At 43.9% G+C, this 22,986-nt stretch overlaps 1 protein-coding gene and 1 long non-coding RNA gene across 2 annotated transcripts in view; one reads left to right on the forward strand and one right to left on the reverse strand.

The window, feature by feature from the left end:
* LOC129818450 (tyrosine-protein kinase ABL1-like) overlaps positions 1-22,986 on the reverse strand; it is a 67,045-nt gene that overhangs the window by 40,464 nt on the left and 3,595 nt on the right. The gene's annotated exons all lie outside the window — the stretch shown is intronic.
* LOC129818452 (uncharacterized) lies at positions 3,101-6,741 on the forward strand. The gene is made up of 2 exons (XR_008753946.1): positions 3,101-3,186; positions 5,950-6,741. It is a non-coding gene; the product is annotated as an uncharacterized LOC129818452 (long non-coding RNA).

Genomic DNA, 22,986 nt, shown 5'->3' on the forward strand with positions numbered 1-22,986 from the left:
AGTCATCTTAATTCTCGCTCAAAAAACTCCTGTGGCTTAATTTTTGAAATTGATATGTTTTGTTTCTAAAATGTCTGCGCAAGAGTGAAGGTTTCATCGAGTTGTGAGATAGTACTTTTGCACATATAGGAAAGGCACTGCTCCCAATATAAGTGAACCCGAAATCAATGTAGTTCTCATCATATTTGCGCTTCTTCGATGGTCCAACGTCCCTGTCTGTTATTCTGTACTTTCCCGGGTAAGGGGGCAGTAGCTCTTCAGCTGCATCAGATTCACAACTGTCAGTGTCCATGCTAGCTGGGCTAACAACAAATGTAGAATTACTGATGCTAGCATTGGATGTGCTCGTGGAAGCAGAACAGCTTGTGTCGTCGATAGGTGCAGGTGTAGTACTGCTGGTAGTAGCAGTACTGACAACAAGCAGTACAGTACTACTGCTGGTAGTAGCAGTACTACCAGTAGGCCTGGTATGTGTCTCTATGAATGCGGGCCTTACTTTTTTTGGACCATTTATCCATTTTCCAGCAAACGGAATGAGCAGCAGCTACGTTTGGCTACAGACGGACCGTTAGTGAAATTCCCGTGAGAGAGTAACGGTTAATGAGATTGGATGTTAATTACTTGACTTGGCTACCTGCATTTGCCATTGCATTGTTATTTTGCTGAACAATATGGTTTAATTTTTTTTTTGGCAGTGAAACGAGGCTACTCAGGCGAGAGAAAAAACTCACCCAAATGTATAGCCCCGTTGGAAAATCTAAATGGACTGTTTGAAAATGTGAAGAAAAAATAATTTGATATTTTTTATGTGAATCACATTTTTATTTGGCGTACCCCCGACGGCATGGAAGAGTTCCAGTGTTGAGTTGGATAGTCATAGCCAGGTAGGTAACATAGAATCTCTCTGTTTAGACTAAACTAGCTAGCTGCATTTGCTAGCTAAGTAAGTGAAAATGAAAAGAAATTATCATCTCTTGCTTTTCCTTCATTTTGAAAGAAATACATTTGTTCAAAACCTGTTCAACTATTGCCTTTCTCTAAGTTGAACTACTGACCGCAGTTTACGCACTGCAGTGTTAGCTAGCTTTAGTTTATGCTTTCAGTACTAGATTCATTCTCTGATCCTTTGATTGGGTGGACAACATGTCAGTTCATGCTGCAAGAGCTCTGATAGGCTAGAGGACGTTCTCCGGAAGTTGTCATAATTACTGTGTAAGTCTATAGAGGGGGGTGAGAACCATGAACCTCAGAGGTTTTGTATTGAAATCAATGTACCCAGAGGAGGACAGAAGCTAGTTGTCCTCCGGCTAAACCATGGCGCTACACTGCAGAGTGCTGTTGAGGCTACTGTCGACCATTGCAAAACAGAGTGTTTTAATAAATTATTTGGTGATGTGAATATAGTTAATGTAGTTTTATCTAAAAACGTGTTGTGTAGTTTTATCTATTTCTTAAAACTGTTTTACAATTTCTATTTTTATGAAATTCACTGAGGATGGTCCTCCCCTTCCTTCTCTGAGGAGCCTCCACTGGTAGGCCTATTGCCTATGATCCAAAATGTGATGTCGTTCAACAAAAAAACAGACATTTTGCCAAGGCAGAGATGAGTGGGCGACACAGAAACCCACGTGGACCGCAGTGGATGCATCAATTGTAGCCTAATGACAATCGCCAAATGTCATTACACTTTTTGGTGTTTTGTGTAATAGATTTCTCTTTCCATTCATCACTGTTTGGAGGCTGGAAATATGTTGCTTGTGGATGAATGTAAGGAGCCCTATGAAGTGATTATTTGGCAATCAGATGAAAACATGACTGGTTGTGTTTATGCCACAATAAAAAGTAATAAATTTTAAAAGTTAAATGACAAATCTTTATGACTATAGGCCCACAGAGATGATATTGAATTAATAGGGATTCTAAATATAATTCTATTTAGAATTATAATCATAATCTGCTATTCTGTCCCGCCCATTAGGCAGGATTAGGCCGTTTGACGAGGGCGGCATTTCCCGAGCTAAACTGACCAAGACGCACCTCCAACAACACATAACACTTCACGTTATTCTGCCCAAAAACAATGATAACTTCTCTCACCCAGTGGTATGAGGGCTATATAGGTGAGCGTTAATGCTGCCACATGAAAAGCAGTGCCCACATTGCAAAAAAGCAGGGGTGCAAAATATTTAGCTTGCCTATGCCCAGCGTGCCTCTCCAAGGTGCAGTCTACGGAAAAAAGGGTAGTAGCCTATGAGGTTTTTCTGTAGACCATAGACTGGAAAACAAATGTATTACAATGTCACAAGACAGACGCTTTTTCAATCATTAACTTATTAATGAGAGAGTGCAGGAGAAAGTCAACTAAAAAGGAAAGCGGGCAGAGACCAGCTTTGGAGCGGCTACGGCATAATCAAACAGAGGTGGACAGCCAATGGTGCTGAAAGTGATTCATTTAAACAATTGTCTTCGTTTTAACTCGACTTCACTAGAGGACTTTGTTGGAGCCGATTTCTTCCTATTAAATAAAATAAGAGGTAGGCCTACATATTTGACAGACGCAATTATGCTATCCATAGATTTGTCGGTATAGCCAAATCCTCCAATACTATCACCATGCACTCCTTAAATACAGTACCTCCATATCTGGGAAGGGCTTGATGTGTTCCGTTAAAGGGCTCAAAGTGAGTGAGGATATGAAATACCCTTTGTTATGGAAAAAGGGCAAAAATGATACCTATTGTTAGCTTTATATTTTGAAATAAATCAAAAGGATCCAGATAATATCAAGCGTTCTATAACAACGCTTAACTCCGTGATGCCTTATGCTACAAACAAGCTTTAAAATGGCCACAAAAAAATGTGACTGATGCATATGGGGATATATTGATAAGTCTCTAAGACATTCCGAAGCTGAGCTGCGGCCTTCAATATTAGAGGAGACAAAAAATGTACTTTGCTATTCTGTTCCTATTAATTGAGCTTCTTACTTTCTGAAAAGAGAAGCGTTTTAGGGAAGCAGGTCTGTTGTTAGGTTAAGCAACGGACAAGTAGCCAGCAGTTGAAACTTACATTTTTATATGTCAGTCGAGCCTCAGTCTCGGTGGAAAGGATTCATAAGGATGTCTAATATTGAAACATTTGCAAACAGTTGTTCCAAACACTCTGGTTTGACATTGGTGAAATATGGTAAGAATACCGCTCTTTCCAAAACTTCCCTGAAACTTCTATTTTCATTATCCACCTTTCTTTTGAGACTTTTTCAGGGCGACATCTTCTCTTGATTGCAAGCTGCACAAAGAAATATAAAACACAATTGAATAGAGATTTGATGATTTTACCAGTGTAATCAGATTGAAAATATTATGATATGTTATTGACATAGAACTGATTATAGAGCCTACTAACCAGATGTGTTAAAAAATGTGTTTAAATTTGCCTATGAATTGGGCCACTATTGTTTTCCATTCCGCCGACTATTAGCTGAAAATGTTATTGGGCCCAAAGCCAAACCTATTGCCGACCCCTGCTCTACACTATTCTATTCTATGTGTCAGACCGTCCAGTGCCGGGCTTATACCAGTATTTGTTCTTCACATCATCATTTGCACATCTATCACTCCAGTGTTAAATTTGCTAAATTGTAATTACTTCTCCACTATGGCCTATTTATTGCTTTACCTCCTTACTCCATTTGCACACACTGTATATAGATTTTTCTATTGTGTTATTGACTGTACTTTTGTTTATCCCACGTGTAACTCTGTGTTATTGTTTTTGTCGCACTGCTTTGCTTTATCTTGGCCAGGTCACAGTTGTAAATGAGAACTTGTTCTCAACTGGCCTACCTGGTTAAATAAAGGAGAAATAAAATGTTTTAATAAAAATACCCATACATTGTTTTGGTGCAAGCGCGTACACACATAGGAGGTCCCGTATCAGGAAGCAATTAAATCTACTTTCACTCCTGCATCTAACTAATATGTTTGGTGCAGTATTTCTCAAGTGAAGAAATGTGCAAGAAAACGATTTGTCTCTCACTGAATGACAAACAGTTGAACAATCCCTACTGTTGACCAATCACTGACGAAAGGGGCGTAGACTTCAGCTACCGACTTTGGCTTGCCTCGAGAAAATAATGTGCTAACGAAAAGCCAAAGATCAAAATGTCTCAAAATGTTGTCATAATGTATGCACAAACTGTTCCGAACTGTTTCGGATGGGAAACATGCAGACATCTTTACTATTCTTGACAATGCCCCTCATGTGGAGAGACTGGATAAGCATGCTCTGGCCATCATCAGAAGCACTGGTCTTCAAAATTAGATAATGCTACCATAATGTAGTAAAGTAAAATACACCAAGTCTATAACATTTGAGAGTTTATCCCATTGGCTCATTGATCTCGGCTACCCTTCTCTTGGTTTACGGTAGTCATCTAAATGGCAGCACTCAAATCAACCGACCACATGCATGGAGGGACAAAAAGCACCAGACAAGGAATAATAACTTATTCCAATGACAACAGTATTAGTGTTGCAAGGTATACCGAAATGTAGGTACTTTTCGATACGACAACATGAAAAAAACGGTTTGGTACTAGAATGTGTGTTACTCTCGGTACTTCTGTCAAATGTGTCTCACGGATCAAGTCTATCAGCACAGCCGATGTCCCCTATATTAGCCTGCACTGGAAGTCAGGCTGCTTCATGTTAGCTCCCCACTCATGCTGCACTGAAGTTAATCAAATCATATTGTATTTGTCACATGCGTCGAATACAACGGGTGAAGACCTACATAAAAAGGTTAATTAAATTAAAATAAATACAGTGAAATGCTTACTTACAAGCCCTTAACCAACAACGCAGTTAAGAAAATATTTACGAAATAAACAAAAGTTTAAAAAAGTAACACAAAAAAATAATGAGGCTATATACAGGGGGTACCGGTACCGAATCAATGTGAGGAGGTAAAGGTTAGTCGAGGTAATTTGTACATGTAGGTAGAAGTGAAGTGACTAATACACAGTGAGTAACAGCAACATTGACAAAGGGAGGGGGGGATCAATGCAAATAGTCTGGGTGGCCAATTGATTAATTATTCAGCAGTCTTATGGCTTGGGGGTAGAAGCTGTTAAGGAGCCTCTTGGACCTAGACTTGGCACTTCGGTACCGCTTGCCGTGCAGTAGCAGCGAGAACAGTCTATGACTAGGGTGGCTGGAGTCTTTGACAATTTTTGGGCCTTCCTGACACCGCCTAGTATAGAGGTCCTGGATGGCAGGAAGCTTGCCCCAGTGATGTGCTGGGCCATAGGCACTACCCTCTGTAGTGCCTTACGGTCGAAGGCCGAGCAGTTGCCATACCAGGTGGTGATGCAACCGGTCAGGATGCTCTCGATGGTGCAGCTATAGAACTTTTTGAGGATCTGGGGACCCATGCCAAATCTTCAGTCTCCTGAGGGGGAATAGGTGTTGTTGTGCCCTCTTCACAACTGTCTTGGTGTGTTTGGACCATGACAGTTTGTTGGTGATGTGGACACCAAGGAACTTGAAGCTATCGACTCGCTTCACTACAGCTCCAATGAACAGCATTCTCACATAGGTGTTCCTTTTGTTCAGGTGGGAAAGGGAAGTGTGGAGTGCAATTGAGATTGCGTCATCTGTGGATTTTTGTTATTTAACCTTTATTTAACTAGGCAAGTCAGTTAAGAACAAATTCTTATCTGTTCGGGCGGTATGCGAATTGTTGTGGGTCTAGGGTTTCCGGGATGATGGTGTTGATGTGAGCCCTCCTGTCTCAGCCTCCAGTTTTATGCTGCAATAGTTTGTGTCGGGGGGCTAGGGTCAGTCTGTTATAGCTGGAGTATTTCTCCTGTCTCATCCGGTGTCCTGTGTGAATTTAAGTATGCTCCCTAAAATTCTCTCTCTCTCTTTCTCTCTTTCTTTCTCTCAGAGGACCTGAGCCCTAGGACCATGCCTCAGGACTACCTGGCCTGATGACTCCTTGCTGTCCCCAGTCCACCTGGTCATGCTGCTGCTCCATTTTCAACTGTTCTGCCTGCGACTATGCAACCATGACCTGTTCACTGGACGTGGACCTTGTGCCAGACCTGCTGTTTTGGACTCTCTCTCTACCGCACCTTTTGTCTCTAACTCTGAATGATCAGCTATGAAAAGCCAACTGACATTTACTCCTGAGGTGCTGACCTGTTGCACCCTCTTCAACCATTGTGATTACTAATATCTGACCTTGCTGGTCATCCATGAACATTTGAACATCTTGGCCATGTTCCGTTATAATCTCCACCTGGCATTGCCAGAAGAGGACTGGCCACCTCTCAGAACCTGGTTCCTCTCTTGGTTTCTTCCTAGATTCTGGGCTTTCTAGGGAGTATTTCCTAGCCACCGTGCTTCTACATCTGCAATGCTTTCTGTTTGGGATTTTAGGCTGGGTTTCTGTACAGCACTTTGTGACTTTGTGTCACTGTGACATAAAAGTTGGGCTTCTAGAGATGGTAATTGGAGGATGATAGTCTCAGGTCTCTCTCACGTCTCTCTCACATCTCTCCCAAATGATCTATTGCTTCAGCAAACTGACAGAGTGTGAATAGGGTTCCGACGGGCCACCCCCCTCTTGCCTCGTGAGTGACATCATTACTGGTTAAGAGAGACAGCGCGCACTTTTATAAAATAAGCTACTTTATGCAAATGTTGTTGATCAGTACAATAAAATATATCCCAAATATTTGGGACATGCTTGTGTTTCTAGCTCCGACAGTGCAGTAATATCTAACAATTTCACAACATATACCCAATACACACAAATCTAAGTAAAGGAATGGTATTAAGAATATATAAATATATGGACGAGCAATGTCAGAGCGGCATAGACTAAGATACAGTAGAATAGTATAGAAGTCAGTATATACACATATGAGATGAGTAATTAGTAAACGTTATTAAAGGGACTAGTGTTCAATTTATTAAAGTGGCCAGTGATTGCAAGTCTAAGTATATAGGCAGCAGCCTCTAATGTGCTAGTGATGACTGTTTAACAGTCTGATGACCTTGAGATAGAAGCTGTTTTTCAGTCTCTCGGTCCCAGCTTTGATGCACCCATACTGGATGATAGCGGGTGAACAGGCAGTGTCTCAGGTGGTTGTTGTTCTTGACAATCTTTTTGGCCTTCCTGTGACATCGGGTGCTGTAGGTGTCCTGGAGGGCAGGTAGTTTGCCCCCGGTGAAGCGTTTGGCAGACCGCACCACCCTCTGGAGAGCCTTGTAGTTGCGGGCGGTGCAGTTGCCGTACCAAGCGGTGATACAGCCCAACAGGATGCTTTCAATTGTGCATCTGTAAAAGTTTGAGGGTTTTAGGTGCCAAGCCAAATTTCTTCAGCCTTCTGAGGTTGAAAAGGCGCTGTTGCACCTTCTTCATCACACTGTCTGTGTGGGTGGAACATTTCAGTTTGTCAGCGATGTGTACGCCGAGGAACTTAAAACTTTCCACCTTCTCCACTGCAGTCCCGTCGATGTGGATAAGGGGGTGCTCCCTCTGCTGTTTCCTGAAGTCCACGATCATCTCCTTTGTTTTGTTGACGTTGAGTGAGAGGTTATTTTCCTACCACCACACTCCCAGAGCCCACAACCCCTCCATGTAAGCTGTCTTGTCATTGTTGGTAATCAAGCCTACTACTGTTGCATCATCTGCCAACTTAATGATTGAGTTGTAGGCGTGCTTGGCCAATCAGTCATGTGTGAACAGGGAGCTGAAGTTAACATCTTGGCTGGCATGCGTGCTGGCAAGGTTGGTAGACTTTAGAAAAGCAAACAATAACTTATATTGAATAAGACTCCCATTCCTTTCAATCTTTTACCCAGATTTTAGCAGAGATGCATATTTAGTTTATTTAAAAAAATAACCACCAGTCAGGAAGATACAGACATCAAGAGGTATGCTTAGATATGCAGAAAAATATTTGTTAAAAATTACATAGAATTAAGCATAATGATTTTGACTCTAGATTGCAGGAAAAAGCTGTTTTAGGTGTAAAATGCTCCACCCCCCCCAGCCAGCCCAGCCATCCTCACGTACTTTGTTCCCTCTCAGATTTTTGGGGTACATTGAAAAATATTTATTTATCCGTTATTTTACCAGGTAAGTTGACTGAGAACACGTTCTCATTTACAGCAACAACCTGGGGAATAGTTACAGAGGAGAGGGGGGGGATGAATGAGCCAATTGTAAACTGGGGATTATTAGGTGACCATGATGGTTTGAGGGCCAGATTGGGAATTTAGCCAAGACACCGGGGTTAACACCACTACTCTTACGATAAGTGCCATGGGATCTTTAATGACCTCAAAGAGTCAGAACACCGGTTTAACGTCCCATCCGAAAGACTGCACCCTACACAGGGCAGTGTCACTGCCCTGGGGCATTAGGATATTTTTTTAGACCAGAGGAAGGAGTGCCTCCTACTGGCCCTCCAACACCACTTCCAGCAGCATCTGGTTTCCCATCCAGGACCAACCCTGCTTAGCTTCAGAAGCAAGCCAGCAGTGGTATGCAGTACATGATGCCCGGGTTGGAGCGAGTAGTCACACTTCGCTTCGCTCCACAGGTAATATTACATTTCATTACATTTCATTACAACGGTTTGATTTGTTTGATCTGAGCAATTTTTCTTAGCTAGCTACATAGCCGTCTTTGTATCAAAGATAATTGTGTAGTTTAGAGTAATTATCGAGGTTAGCTAGCCAGCTATTTTCGTCCGCCGCGCCACGCCACCGTTCTCCTACTAAGTCAACAACTGCTAGCTAGCTAGTCAACTTCTACCGACTAGCAGCACTGTAGAAACTAATAATACATTACAACGGAACGATTTGATTAGTGTAGTGTTAGCTAGCTACATAGATACAAAGACAGCAAAGACAACTAAGATAATTGTGTAGTTTAGAGTAATTATCGAGGTTAGCTAGCCAGCTATTTTCGTCGCCGCGCCACCGTTCTCCTACCTAGTCAACAACTGCTAGCTAGCTCGTCAACTTCTACCGACTAGCAGCACTGTAGAAACTAATAATATATTACAACGGAACGATTTGATTAGTGTAGTGTTAGCTATATACATAGTTGTCTTTGCTGTCTTTGTATCTAAGATAATTGTGTAGTTTAGAGTAATTATCGAGGTTATCGAGGTTACCTAGCCAGCTACACTTTCAAACAAAGTCAACAACGCAGCCACTGCTAGCTAGCCTACTTCACCAACCAGCATTACTGTATCATTTTAATCATTTTAGTCAATAAGATTTTTGCAACATAAGCTTAACTTTCTGAACATTCGAGACGTTTAGTCCACTTGTCATTCCAATCTCCTTTGCATTAGCGTAGCCTCTTCTGTAGCCTGTCAACTATGTGTCTGTCTATCCCTGTTCTCTCCTCTCTGCACAGACCATACAAACGCTTCACACCGCGTGGCCGCTGCCACTCTAACCTGGTGGTCCCAGCGTGCACGACCCACGTGGAGTTCCAGGTCTCCGGCAGCCTCTGGAACTGCCGATCTGCGGCCAACAAGGCAGAGTTCATCTCAGCCTATGCTTCCCTCCAGTCCCTCGACTTCTTGGCACTGACGGAAACATGGATTACCACAGATAACACTGCTACTTCTACTGCTCTCTCCTCGTCTGCCCACGTGTTCTCGCACACCCCGAGAGCTTCTGGTCAGCGGGGTGGTGGCACTGGGATCCTCATCTCTCCCAAGTGGACATTCTCTCTTTCTCCCCTGACCCATCTGTCTATCGCCTCCTTTGAATTCCATGCTGTCACAGTTACCAGCTCTTTCAAGCTTAACATCCTTATCATTTATCGCCCTCCAGGTTCCCTTAGAGAGTTCATCAATGAGCTTGACGCCTTGATAAGTTCCTTTCCTGAGGATGGCTCACCTCTCACAGTTCTGGGTGACTTTAACCTCCCCACGTCTACCTTTGACTCATTCCTCTCTGCCTCCTTCTTTCCACTCCTCTCCTCTTTTGACCTCACCCTCTCACCTTCCCCCCCTATTCACAAGGCAGGCAATACGCTTGACCTAATCTTTACTAGATGCTGTTCTTCCACTAATCTCATTGCAACTCCCCTCCAAGTCTCCGACCACTACCTTGTATCCTTTTCCCTCTCGCTCTCATCCAACACTTCCCACTCTGCCCCTACTCGGATGGTATCGCGCCGTCCCAACCTTCGCTCTCTCTCCCCCGCTACTCTCTCCTCTTCCATCCTATCATCTCTTCCCTCTGCTCAAACCTTCTCCAACCTATCTCCTGATTCTGCCTCCTCAACCCAACTTTCCTCCCTTTCTGCATCCTTTGACTCTCTATGTCCCCTATCCTCCAGGCTGGCTCGGTCTTCCCCTCCTGCTCCGTGGCTCGACGACTCATTGCGAGCTCACAGAACAGGGCTCCGGGCAGCCGAGCGGAAATGGAGGAAAACTCGCCTCCCTGCGGACCTGGCATCCTTTCACTCCCTCCTCTCTACATTTTCCTCTTCTTTCTCTGCTGCTAAAGCCACTTACTACCACTCTAAATTCCAAGCATCTGCCTCTAACCCCAGGAAGCTCTTTGCCACCTTCTCCTCCCTCCTGAATCCCCCCCCCCCCCTCCTCCCTCTCTGCGGATGACTTCGTCAACCACTTTGAAAAGAAGGTCGACGACATCCGATCCTCGTTTGCTAAGTCAAACGACACCGCTGGTTCTGCTCACACTGCCCTACCCTGTGCTTTGACCTCTTTCTCCCCTCTCTCTCCAGATGAAATCTCGCGTCTTGTGGCGGCCGGCCGCCCAACAACCTGCCCGCTTGACCCTATCCCCTCCTCTCTTCTCCAGACCATTTCCGGAGACCTTCTCCCTTACCTCACCTCGCTCATCAACTCTTCCTTGACCGCTGGCTACGTCCCTTCCGTCTTCAAGAGAGCGAGAGTTGCATCCCTTCTGAAAAAACCTACACTCGATCCCTCCGATGTCAACAACTACAGACCAGTATCCCTTCTTTCTTTTCTCTCCAAAACTCTTGAACGTGCCGTCCTCGGCCAGCTCTCCTGCTATCTCTCTCAGAATTACCTTCTTGATCCAAATCAGTTAGGTTTCAAGACTAGTCATTCAACTGAGACTGCTCTTCTCTGTGTCACGGAGGCGCTCCGCACTGCTAAAGCTAACTCTCTCTCCTCTGCTCTCATCCTTCTAGACCTATCGGCTGCCTTTGATACTGTGAACCATCAGATCCTCCTCTCCACCCTCTCCGAGTTGGGCATCTCCGGCGCGGCCCACGCTTGGATTACGTCCTACCTGACAGGTCGCTCCTACCAGGTGGCGTGGCGAGAATCTGTCTCCGCACCACGTGCTCTCACCACTGGTGTCCCCCAGGGCTCTGTTCTAGGCCCTCTCCTATTCTCGCTATACACCAAGTCACCACATGGTCTCTCCTATCATTGCTATGCAGACAACACACAATTAATCTTCTCCTTTCCCCCTTCTGATAACCAGGTGGCGAATCGCATCTCTGCATGTCTGGCAGACATATCAGTGTGGATGACGGATCACCACCTCAAGCTGAACCTCGGCAAGACGGAGCTGCTCTTCCTCCCGGGGAAGGACTGCCCGTTCCATGATCTCGCCATCACGGTTGACAACTCCATTGTGTCCTCCTCCCAGAGTGCTAAGAACCTTGGCGTGATCCTGGACAACACCCTGTCGTTCTCAACTAACATCAAGGCGGTGACCCGTTCCTGTAGGTTCATGCTCTACAACATTCGCAGAGTACGACCCTGCCTCACACAGGAAGCGGCGCAGGTCCTAATCCAGGCACTTGTCATCTCCCGTCTAGATTACTGCAACTCGCTGTTGGCTGGGCTCCCTGGCTGTGCCATTAAACCCCTACAACTCATCCAGAACGCCGCAGCCCGTCTGGTGTTCAACCTTCCCAAGTTCTCTCACGTCACCCAGCTCCTCCGCTCTCTCCACTGGCTTCCAGTTGAAGCTCGCATCCCCTACAAGACCATGGTGCTTGCCTACGGAGCTGTGAGGGGAACGGCACCTCCGTACCTTCAGGCTCTGATCAGGCCCTACACCCAAACAAGGGCACTGCGTTCATCCACCTCTGGGCTGCTCGCCTCCCTACCACTGAGGAAGTACAGTTCCCGCTCAGCCCAGTCAAAACTGTTTGCTGCTCTGGCACCCCAATGGTGGAATAAACTCCCTCACGACGCCAGGTCAGCGGAGTCAATCACCACCTTCCGGAGACACCTGAAACCCCACCTCCTTAAGGAATACCTAGGATAGGATAAAGTAATCCTTCTAACCCCCCCCCCCACCCTTAAAAGATTTAGATGCACTATTGTAAAGTGGTTGTTCCACTGGATATCATAAGGTGAATGCACCAATTTGTAAGTCGCTCTGGATAAGAGCGTCTGCTAAATGACTTAAATGTAAATGTAATGCCCCTGTTGACTAATATGCCTTATTTTTTGCCAAGGTATCGTTTTGGTATTGAGTATCGTGATGATATTGAGTATTGTAATACTAAACCTGGTATCGAAGTCAAAATTATCAACAACAAAAAATTCTTCGTCACAAGCTTCGGAAACAACAGGTGTTGTCTAACAGTGAAATGCTTAATACCCAACAATGCAGAGAGAACATTTTAAAAATAATAGAAAGAGAATAACACAAGGAATAGATACACAATGACTAACGATAACTTAGCGATGTGCACGGGGTACCAGTACCGAGTTGATGTGCAAGGGTACAAGGTAATTGAGGTAGATATGTACATATAGGTAGTGGTAAAGTGACTATGCAAAAGGATGGATAAGAAGTAGCAGCAGCGTATGTGATGAGTCAAGAGTTAGTCCGGGTAGCTATTTGGTTAACTATTTAGCAGTGTCACGGCTTGGGGGTAGAAGCTGTTCAGGGTTGTTGGTTCCAGGCTTGGTGCATTGGTACCGCTTGCCGTGCGGTAGCAGAGGGAACAGTCTATGACTTGGGTGGCTGGAGTCTGACAATTTAGGGCCTTCCTCTGACACTGTCTGGTATCTGAAACCGCCTGGTATAGAGGTCCTGGAAGGCAGGAAGCTCTGCCCCAGTGATGTACTGGGTCGTACGCACGAACCCTCTGTAGTGCCTAGCGGTCGGATGCCAAGAAGTTGCCATACTCAATGTTAAGTCCTTGGTGATGCGGACACCGCTCGATCCGCTTCACTACAGCCCTGTCGATATGGATAGGGGCGTGCTTGGTGCTGAATTTCCTGTTGTACACGATAAGCTCCTTTGTCTTGCTGCCACTGAGGGAAAGAAAGTCACTGATCTCCTCCCTATAGGCTGTCTCATCGTCATCGGTGATCAGGCCTATCACAGTCATGTCATCAGCAACCTTAATGATGATGTTGGAGTCGTGTAGCCATGCAGTCGTTGGTGAACAGGGAGTACAGAAGGGGACTAAGCACGCACCCCTGAAAAGCCCCCGTGTTGAGGGTCAGCGTGGCGTATGTGTTGTTGCCTACCCTCACCATCTGGGGGCGGCCCATCAGGAAGTCCAGGATCAAGCAGCAGTGGGAGGTGCTCAGTCCCAGGTTCCTGAGCTTAATGTTGAGCTTTGAGGGCACTATGGTGTTGAACGCTGAGCTGTAGTCAATAAACAACATTCTCACATAGGTGTTTCTCTTGGGAGAGGGCAGTGTGGAGTGCAAGAGATTGTGCCATTTGTGGATCGGTTGTTGATGTGAGCCATGACCAGCCTTTCAAAGCATTTCATGGCTACAGATGTGAGTGCTACTGGGCTATAGTCATTTAGGCAGGTTACCTTGGTGTTCTTGGACACAGGGACTATGGTGGTCTGCTTGAAACATGTAGGTATTACAGACTGGGTCAGGGAGTTTGTAAATGACAGTGAAGACACTTGCCATGCTCCAAGTACACATCGGCTACGGAGAGCGAGATCACACAGATGTTCGGAACAGCTGGTGCTCTCATGCCATTTTATTAGGCCCACATCCTTGGAAAAAATCTAAAGAGGCAGCCCCACTTACCTGACTTAGGCCTAAGAATAAGACATTCATTACTTTTGTCTGGAAAACATAAGACTCTGACATCTTCTTGGTCATATTACCAAGGGAATCTCAGCCGTGAGCTACCCAGTGATGCAAGCCTATCAGACAAGCTAAATGCCTTCTATGCTTGCTGCGAGGTAAGCAACAAGGCAGGTTGCTTGCCTCGAAGCGAGCATTATAATATGACCAAGCAGATGTCAGAGTCTGTTTTCCAGACAAAATAAATGTACCTCTTATAATTCTTAGGGCTAAATCAGGTAAGTGGGGCTGCCTCATTCGATTTTTCCCAAGGATGTAGGCCTTATAAAATGGCAGTATATTTCCTATATGTTAGCCTACATGAATCGTGGAAGAGGCCAAGATGCAGCCAGCAGCATCCGAGGGAAATAGCTTGGAAAGTCAGGAATCTGGGGGAATGGCCTCACTCCTTTCACAGCCCTACAAACTCCATCCTCGACCCACACTGCTTTCCTCCTTCCTGTTCTAGGCTTGTTTTTGAGGGGACAAAGGGAAAGAAAACAATGCATCTCCTCAACTGCCTTTAGATCCATTTACACAGCATTTCCATTTCCTGAATCCCTGCAAAAACATCCCAGCAGGCAGCTAACATGCCCTTGTGCAAGCGCCCTTGAAAGAAAAAACAAGAGCGGATAAGGAACTACAGCAATGACCAGAGGTCAAATGACACACGCTTTATATCCCTTGTTGTTATATGAAATGCGAGAGGAAATCATGTAGGAAAGACTATCCCCCTCCAATTACCATCTCTAGAAGCCTAACACAGTGGTACAGGGGGGGCAGGTCTTTGCTTGCCCCTCTCTGCTTCTCTCCCTGGATGCGTGTGGAGGTCTAAACCTGCCCGGTGAGAAACTTTGCATAGGCTAGCAGAACAACATCGTATGTAAGTGACTGAATGCTGACATTTCCCTCCTCTAGCTACATGACTCACATCCTCTCGTAACCTACTCGACTCATCGCAGGAAGAAAGAAAAAAAAATAAGAAAACAATCCTGCCACTGACCCAGATCACTCCAGCCCTCTTTTCCATTTACTGGCAGCACCTTTTAGTTTTGTTTTGTTTGAATTGGCTCCCCTACTTCATCCTTACTAGGACTATGATGGTCATAAAACGTATATATCTACACTAAACAAAAATATAAACGCAACATGCAAAGTGTTGGTACCATGTTTCATGAGCTGAAATAAAAGATCCCATAAATGTCTCTCAAATGTTGTGCACAAATTTGTTTACATCCCTGCTAGTGAGAATTTCTCCTTTGCCAAGATAATCAATCCACCTGACAGGTGTGGCATATCAACAAGCTGATTAAACAGCATGATCATTACACAGGTGCCCATTGTGCTGGGGGACAATAATAGGCCACTTTAAAATGTCCAGTTTTGTGATATAACAATGCCACAGATGCCTCATGTTTTGAGGGAGTGTGCAATTGGCAGAAATGTCTACCGGAACTGTTGCCGAAGAATTTAATGTTAATTTCTCTACCATAAGCCGCCTCCAAAGTGGTTTTAGAGAATTTGGCAGTACGTCCAACCGACCTCACAACCACAGACAACCCGTAACCATGCCAGGCCAGGACCTTCACATCCAGCTTCTTCCCCTGCGGGATTATCTGAGACCAGCCACCCGGACAGCTGATGAAATTGAGGAGTAATTCTGTATGTAATAAAAACCTTTTGTGGGGCAAAACTGTCTCCAAAGTGGGTGGGCCTATGCCCTCCCAGGCCCACCCATGTCTGCGCCCTGCCCAGTCATGTGAATTCCATAGATTAGGGCCTAATTTATTTATTTCAATTGAAAAGGACACAATCCTGTACAGTGCCTTCGGAAAGTATTCAGACCGCTTGACTTTTTCCACATTGTGTTACGTTACAGCCTTATTCTAAAATGTATTAAATAATCATTTTTCCTCAATCTACACAAAATACCCCATAATGACGAAGCAAAAACAGGTTTAGAAATGTTTACCAATTTCTAAAAATACAAAGTATTCAGACCCTTAACTACGTACTTTGTTAAAACACCTTTGGCAGTGATTACAACATTAAGTTTTCTGTGGTATGACGCTGCTAGCCTGGCACACCTGTATTTTGGGAGTTTCTCCCATTCTTCTCTGCAGATCCTCTCAAGCTCTGTCAGGTTAGATGGGGAGCATTGCTGCACAGCTATTTTCAGGTCTCTCCAGATATGTTTGATTGGGTTCAAGTCCGGGCTCCGGCTGGACCACTCAAGGACATTCAGAGACTTATCACGAAGCCACTCCTGCATTGTCTTGGCTGTGTGCTTAAGGTCGTTGTCCTGTTGGAAGGTGAACCTTCGCTCCAGTTTGAGGAGTAGGTTTTCATGAAGGATCTCTGTAATTTGCTCTGTTCAGCTTTGCCTCGATCCTGACTAGTGTCCCAGTCCCTGCCACTGAAAAACATCCCCACAGCATGATGCTGCCATCACCATGCTTCACAGTAGGGATGGTGCCAGGTTTCCTCTAGATGTGAAACAGCATTCATGCCAAAGAGTTCTATCTTGGTTTCATCAGACCAGAGAATCTTGTTTCTCATAGTCTGAGAGTCTAGAGGTGCCTTTTGACAAACTCCAAGCGGGCTGTCATGTGCCTTTTACTGAGTTGTGGCTCCCATCTGGCCACCATAAAAAGGCCTGATTGGTGGAGTGCTTTAGAGATGGTTGACCTTCTGGAAGGTTCTCCCATCTCCACAGAGGATCTCTAGAGCTCTGTCAGAGTGACCATCGGGTTCTTGGTCACCTCCCTGACCAAAGCCCTTCGCCCCCGTTTGCTCAGTTTGGCCACTTTGCCAGCTCTAGGAATAGTCTTGGTAGTTCCAAACTTCTTCCATTAAGAATGATGGAGGCCACTGTGTTCTTGGGAACCTTCAATGCTGCAGACATTTTTTGGTACCCTTCCCCAGATCTGTGCCTCGACATAATCCTGTCTCTGAGCTCTACACACAATTCCTTCGACCCCATGGCTTGGTTTTTGCTCTGACATGCACCGTCAACTGTAAGACCTTATATAGACAGGTGTGTGCCTTTCAAATCATGTCCAATCAATTTAAAATTACCACAGATGGACTCCAATCAAGTTGTAGAAACATCAAGGATGATCAATGGAAACAGGATGCACCTGAGCTCAATTTCGAATCTCATAGCAAAGGGTCTGAATACTTAAGTAAATAAGGTATATCTGTTTATTATACATTTGCAAAAATTTCGAAAAACCTGTTTTCGCTTTGTCATTACGGGGTATTGTGTGTAGATTGCTGAGGATTTTAATTTTTTAATCCATTCTAGAATAAGGCTGTAACGTAACAAAATGTGGAAAAAGTCAAGGGGTCTGAATACTTTCCGAAGGCACTGTATCTCAGTAGACAAGTCAGATAACACCTGCCTAGTCAAATACTGGTTACACTATTGTAAAACAGTTGTGATCATGTCAATACTGCACACGGCCTTACAGTAACTTCCTCTTCAACTACAATAACTGGATTGTAACAGGAAATAAAACGAATATTCAAAACTCCTTGCACACAGAACACCCAGCTGGTGATGGTGATATAACTAAGTAGAACAATCCTTCTACACCAGACGGACAACACTACCTGCATCCTTCATTCCTATACATTTCAAAGCAATAAAATGCCGCCAAATCTTTATGCAACACTTTTGAAACATGCCGACAACGTTTGCATGCTCCCTTGACTGATTTCCTTATATGAACTTTTGACTCAAAATTGTTGAAATTGTTGAAATTGTTGCATGTTGGGGATCACGTGACCCTTGAACGAGATGACCGCAGGAACGGAGAGCTCCGCAAAAGTAATTTCCAATTATTAAATCAAATTTTATTTGTCACATGCGCGGAATACAACAAGTGTAGACCTTACCATGAAATGCTTACTTACAAGCCCTTAACTCTTCTTGAACTACACTGTTGGTTAAGAAAATATTTACCAAATTAACTAAAGTAGAAAATAATAACACAATAATGAGGCTATATACAGGGGGTACCGGTACAGAATCAGTGTGCAGGGTACAGGTTAGTTGAGGTAATTTGTACATGTAGGTAGGGGTGAAGTAACTGTGCGTAGATAATAAACAGTGAGTAGCAGCAGTGTACAAAACAAATGGAGGGGGTGGGTGGGTCAATGTAAATAGTCCAGTGGCCATTTGATTAATTGTTCAGCAGTCTTATGGCTGGGAGGTAGAAGCTGTTAAGGAGGCTTTTGGTCCTAGACTTGGCGCTCCGATACCGCTTGCCGTGCGGTAGCAGAGAAAACAGTCTATGACTTGAGTGACTGGAGTCTCTGACAGTTTCTAAAACTGTTTGAATGATGTCTGTGAGTATAACAGAACTTATATGACAGGCAAAAACCTGAGAAAAAATCCAACCAGGAAGTGGGCAATCTGAGGTTTGTAGGTTTTTTTATCCAATATACAGTGTCTATGGGGTCATATTGCACTTCCCAAGGCTTCCACTAGATGTCAACAGTCTTTAGAACCTTGTTTGATGCTTTTACTGTGAAGGATGAGGGAATAAGAGCTGATTGAGTCAGGTGTCTGGCAGAGTGCCACGAGCTCACTCAGGCGCGCCCCCATGAGAGTTAGCTGCGTTCCATCGCATTTCTACAGAGAAAGGAATTCTCCTGTTGGAACATTATTGAAGATTTATGTTAAAAACATCCTAAAGATTGATTCTATACATCGTTTGACATGTTTCTACTGTAACGGAACTGTAACGGAACTTTTTGACTTTTCGTCTGGCCTGCGCGTTATCAATTTGGATTTTGGAACTAAACGCGCGAACAAAAAGGAGGTATTTGGACATAAATTATGGACGTTATCGAACAAAACAAACATTTATTGTGGAACTGGGATTCCTGGGAGTGCATTCTGATAAAGATCCTCAAAGGTAAGTGAATATTTATAATGCTATTTCTGACTTCTGTTGACTCCACAACACAATACATTGCGGGTATCTGTATGGCTTGTTTTGGTCTCTGAGCGCTGTACTCAGATTATTGCATGGTGTGCTTTTTCCGGAAAGCTTTTTTGATATCTGACACAGCGGTTGCATTAACGAGAAGTATATCTAAAGTTCCATGTATAATACTTGTATCTTTAATCAATGTTTATTATGACTCTTTCTGTAAATTAATGGCTCTCTGCAAAATCACCAGATGTTTTGGAGGCAAAACATTACTGAACATAACGCGCAAATGTAAACTAAGATTTTTGGATATAAATATGGACTTTATCGAACAAAACATACATGTATTGTGTAACATGAAGTCCTATGAGTGTCATCTGATGAAGATCATCAAAGGTTAGTGATTAATTTTATCTCTATTTCTGCTTTTTGTGACTCCTTTCTTTGTCTGGAAAAATAGCTGTGTTTTTCTGTGACTAGGTACTGACCTAACATAATCAGGTGATGTGCTTTCGTCGTAAAGCCTTTTTGAAATCGGACACTGTGGTGGGATTAACAACAAGTTTATCTTTAAAATGGTGTAAAATACTTGCATGTTTGAGGAATTTTAATTATGAGATTTCTCTTTGAATTTGGCACCCTGCACTTTCCCGTTAACGGGACTCAGCCATAAGAAGTTTTAACTAGTACCTTCCATCTACTGACATGGAACTGTCATGGGCTAGGTCATGCAATAAAACTGAAAAACCTACTATGTGTTCTCAAAAAGGATAAAGCAGACATTGTGCTTTTACAAGAGACACACCTCTGTGATGCCGAACATGCTAAACTCCGCAGAGCTTGGGTGGGACAGGTGTATTGCTCATCTTTCAAATCAAACAGAAGAGGTACAGCCATACTTATCCTGTAAGCATGTTCCATTCATAATTGACAAAAACATATCTGATCCGGAGGGGAGATTTATTCTGATTACTGGGTCACTGTATGGGCAACCAATTACTTTCTTAAACATATACGCCCCTAACACTGATACTCCTGCTTTCACGACACCATTCAGTATACATCTGGCCCTTCCTTGGACTCTGTGCTAACAAACCTCCAAAACGAGCTTCAATGCCATACAAAACTCCTTCCGAGGCCTCCAACTGTTTTTAAATGTAAGTAAAACTAAATGCATGCTATGCCCGCACCCTCCCGCCCGACTAGCATCACTACTCTGGACAGTTCTGACTTAGAATATGTGGACAACTACAAATACCTAGGTGTCTGGTTAGACTGTAAACTCTCCTTCCAGACTCACATTAAGCATCTCCAATCCAAAATGAAATCTAGAATCGGCTTCCTATTTCGCAACAAAGACTCCTTCACTCATGCTGCCAAACACACCCTCGTAAAACTGACTATCCTACCGATCCTCGACAAAATAGCCTCCAACACTCTACTCAGCAAACTGGATGTAGTCTATTACAGTGCCATCCGTTTTGTCACCAAAGCCCCATATACTACCCACCACTGCGACCTGTATGATCTCATTGGCTGGCCCTCACTACATATTCGTCGCCAAACCCACTGGCTCCAGGTCATCTATTAGTCTATGCTAGGTAAAGCGCCACCTTAGCTCACTGGTCACCATAGCAACATCCACCCGTAGCACGCGCTCCAGCAGGTATATTTCACTGATCATCCCCAAAGCCAACACCTTCTTTGGCCGCCTTTCCTTCCAGTTCTCTGCTGCCAATGACTGGAACGAATTGCAAAAATCACTGAAGCTGGAGACTTAAATCTCCCTCTATAACTTTAAGCATCAGCTGTCAGAGTAGCTTACCGATCACTGTACCTGCACACAGCCAATCTGTAAATAGCACACCAAACTACCTGATCCCCATATTGTTACTTTTCCTCTTGTTCTTTTGCACCCCAGTATCTCTACTTGCACATCATCATCTGCACATCTGTTACTCCAGTGTTAATGCTAAATTGTAATTATTTTCGCCTCCATGGCCTATTTATTGCCTTACCTCCCTACTCTTCTACATTTGCACACAATGTACATAGATCTTTCTATTGTGTTATTGACTGTACGTTTGTTTATGTGTAACTCTTGTGTTGTTGTTTTTGTCGCACTGCTTTGATTTATCTTGGCCAGGTCGCAGTTGTAAATGAGAACTTGCTCTCAACTGGCCTACCTGGTTAAATAAAGGTGAAATAAATAAATACACATTTTGAAAATGAGAACCCTGTTCAATGAGCATTGTGTTTCCTTTGGAGTGCTGGCTGGAAATGTTTTATTGTACCCTCAACTCTGGACAAATCATCTCAAATCCCCACCACAAACCCTAGATCGGCAAAGATGTTGAACTCGCTTACTAAAGAGATGGGACTGATAGATATCTGTAGAGCGACTAATAGCTAATCTATGGACAATACATACTACTCCAATGTCCATAACACCTACTCTCGTATAGATTACATTTTTATCCCCAAGTTTTTCATAAATGCTGCCACTTCTACAATCGGACCCATAGCACTTTCAGACCTTTGTCCGTCTCTGCGTTGACCTCTGTAAAAACATCCCGAGGTCAAAGGCTGGAAATTCAACACCGTGTTGTCAAATGAAGCATTCCATACATTGGTTACTACATGGATAGACAACTACACACAAGACAACAATGACTCTCCTGTTTCTCCGGCCACAATGTAGGACGCTGCCAAAGCCACACTAAGAGGTCATCTAATTGCATATGCTTCCTCTAAGAAAAAAGCAATGGAAGCACACATGTTAGATCTTGAGAGGGAGCTAGAACGCTGTGAAAAAGTACATAAACAATACCCAGACAGCAACTCCTGGAGTTGCTGTCTTCCCAAAATAATAAAAGCAGACCAAACTGTATTTATTTGAGACAGATACTCTTCTGATAACATTCGCCGTCTTTTTGATATTATAGATCAAGTAAACCCACAGAAGAACCCTGTCCTGCTAGCTTCACTGGATGCTGAGAAGGCGTTCGACAGGATGGAGTGGAGCTTTCTGTTCTCAATCTTAGAAAAGTTCAATATGGGCCCAAACTTTATTAAATGGATTCAGTCCCTATATTCTCATCCAAATGCCATGGTGACTACTAACGGTCTGAATGTACCAGTACCCCCTGTATATAGCCTCGTTATTTTTATGTAATTTTCTTGTTACTTTTTGATTTGATTCTGTTTTTTTTTTACGTTAGTTTATTTAGTAAGTATTTCTTGAACTGCAATGTTGGTTAGGGCTTGTAGTAAGCATTTCACAGTAAGGAATACCTGCTGTATTCCGCGTACGTGACAAATCAAATTGATTTGAATTCTGACAGATTCCCATTAGCAAGTGGCACAAGACAAGGATGCTCGCTGTCCCCCTTTCTCTATTGGTTGGGGGTGGAGCCTTTGGCAGAGTTGATACGGAGCAATCCAAGTATTATGGGTGTTTCTGCAGGCGGCCTTCAGCAAAAGATTTTGCTCTATGTGGATGTCGTCTTGCTCTATATATCCAACCATGAGAAATACCTCCCTCTCATTTTAGACAATTGCTCAGTACGGCAGGTTTTCAGGACATAAGATACATTTTAACAAATCCATTGTTGACCCTCTCAATCTTACACTCACCAGCCAGCAGCATACCACCCTGCATACCACTACTGGCTTTCTTCTGAAGCTAAGCAGGGTTGGTCCTGGATCGGAGACCCGATGCTGCTGGAAGTGGTCTTAGAGAGCCAGTAGGAGGCACTCTTTCCTCTGGTCTAGAAAATATCCCAGGGCAGTGATTGGGGACAATCTGTGTAGGGTGCTGTCTTTTGGATGGGATGTTAAACAGGTGTCCTGACTGTCTGAGGTCATTAAAAATCCCATGGCACTTATTGTAAGAGTAGGGGTGTTAAACCTGATGTCCTGGCTAAATTCCCAATCTGA

The sequence above is a fragment of the Salvelinus fontinalis genome, chromosome 21 (assembly GCF_029448725.1).
Source record: "Salvelinus fontinalis isolate EN_2023a chromosome 21, ASM2944872v1, whole genome shotgun sequence".
In the NCBI taxonomy this organism is placed as follows: Eukaryota; Metazoa; Chordata; class Actinopteri; order Salmoniformes; family Salmonidae; genus Salvelinus; species Salvelinus fontinalis.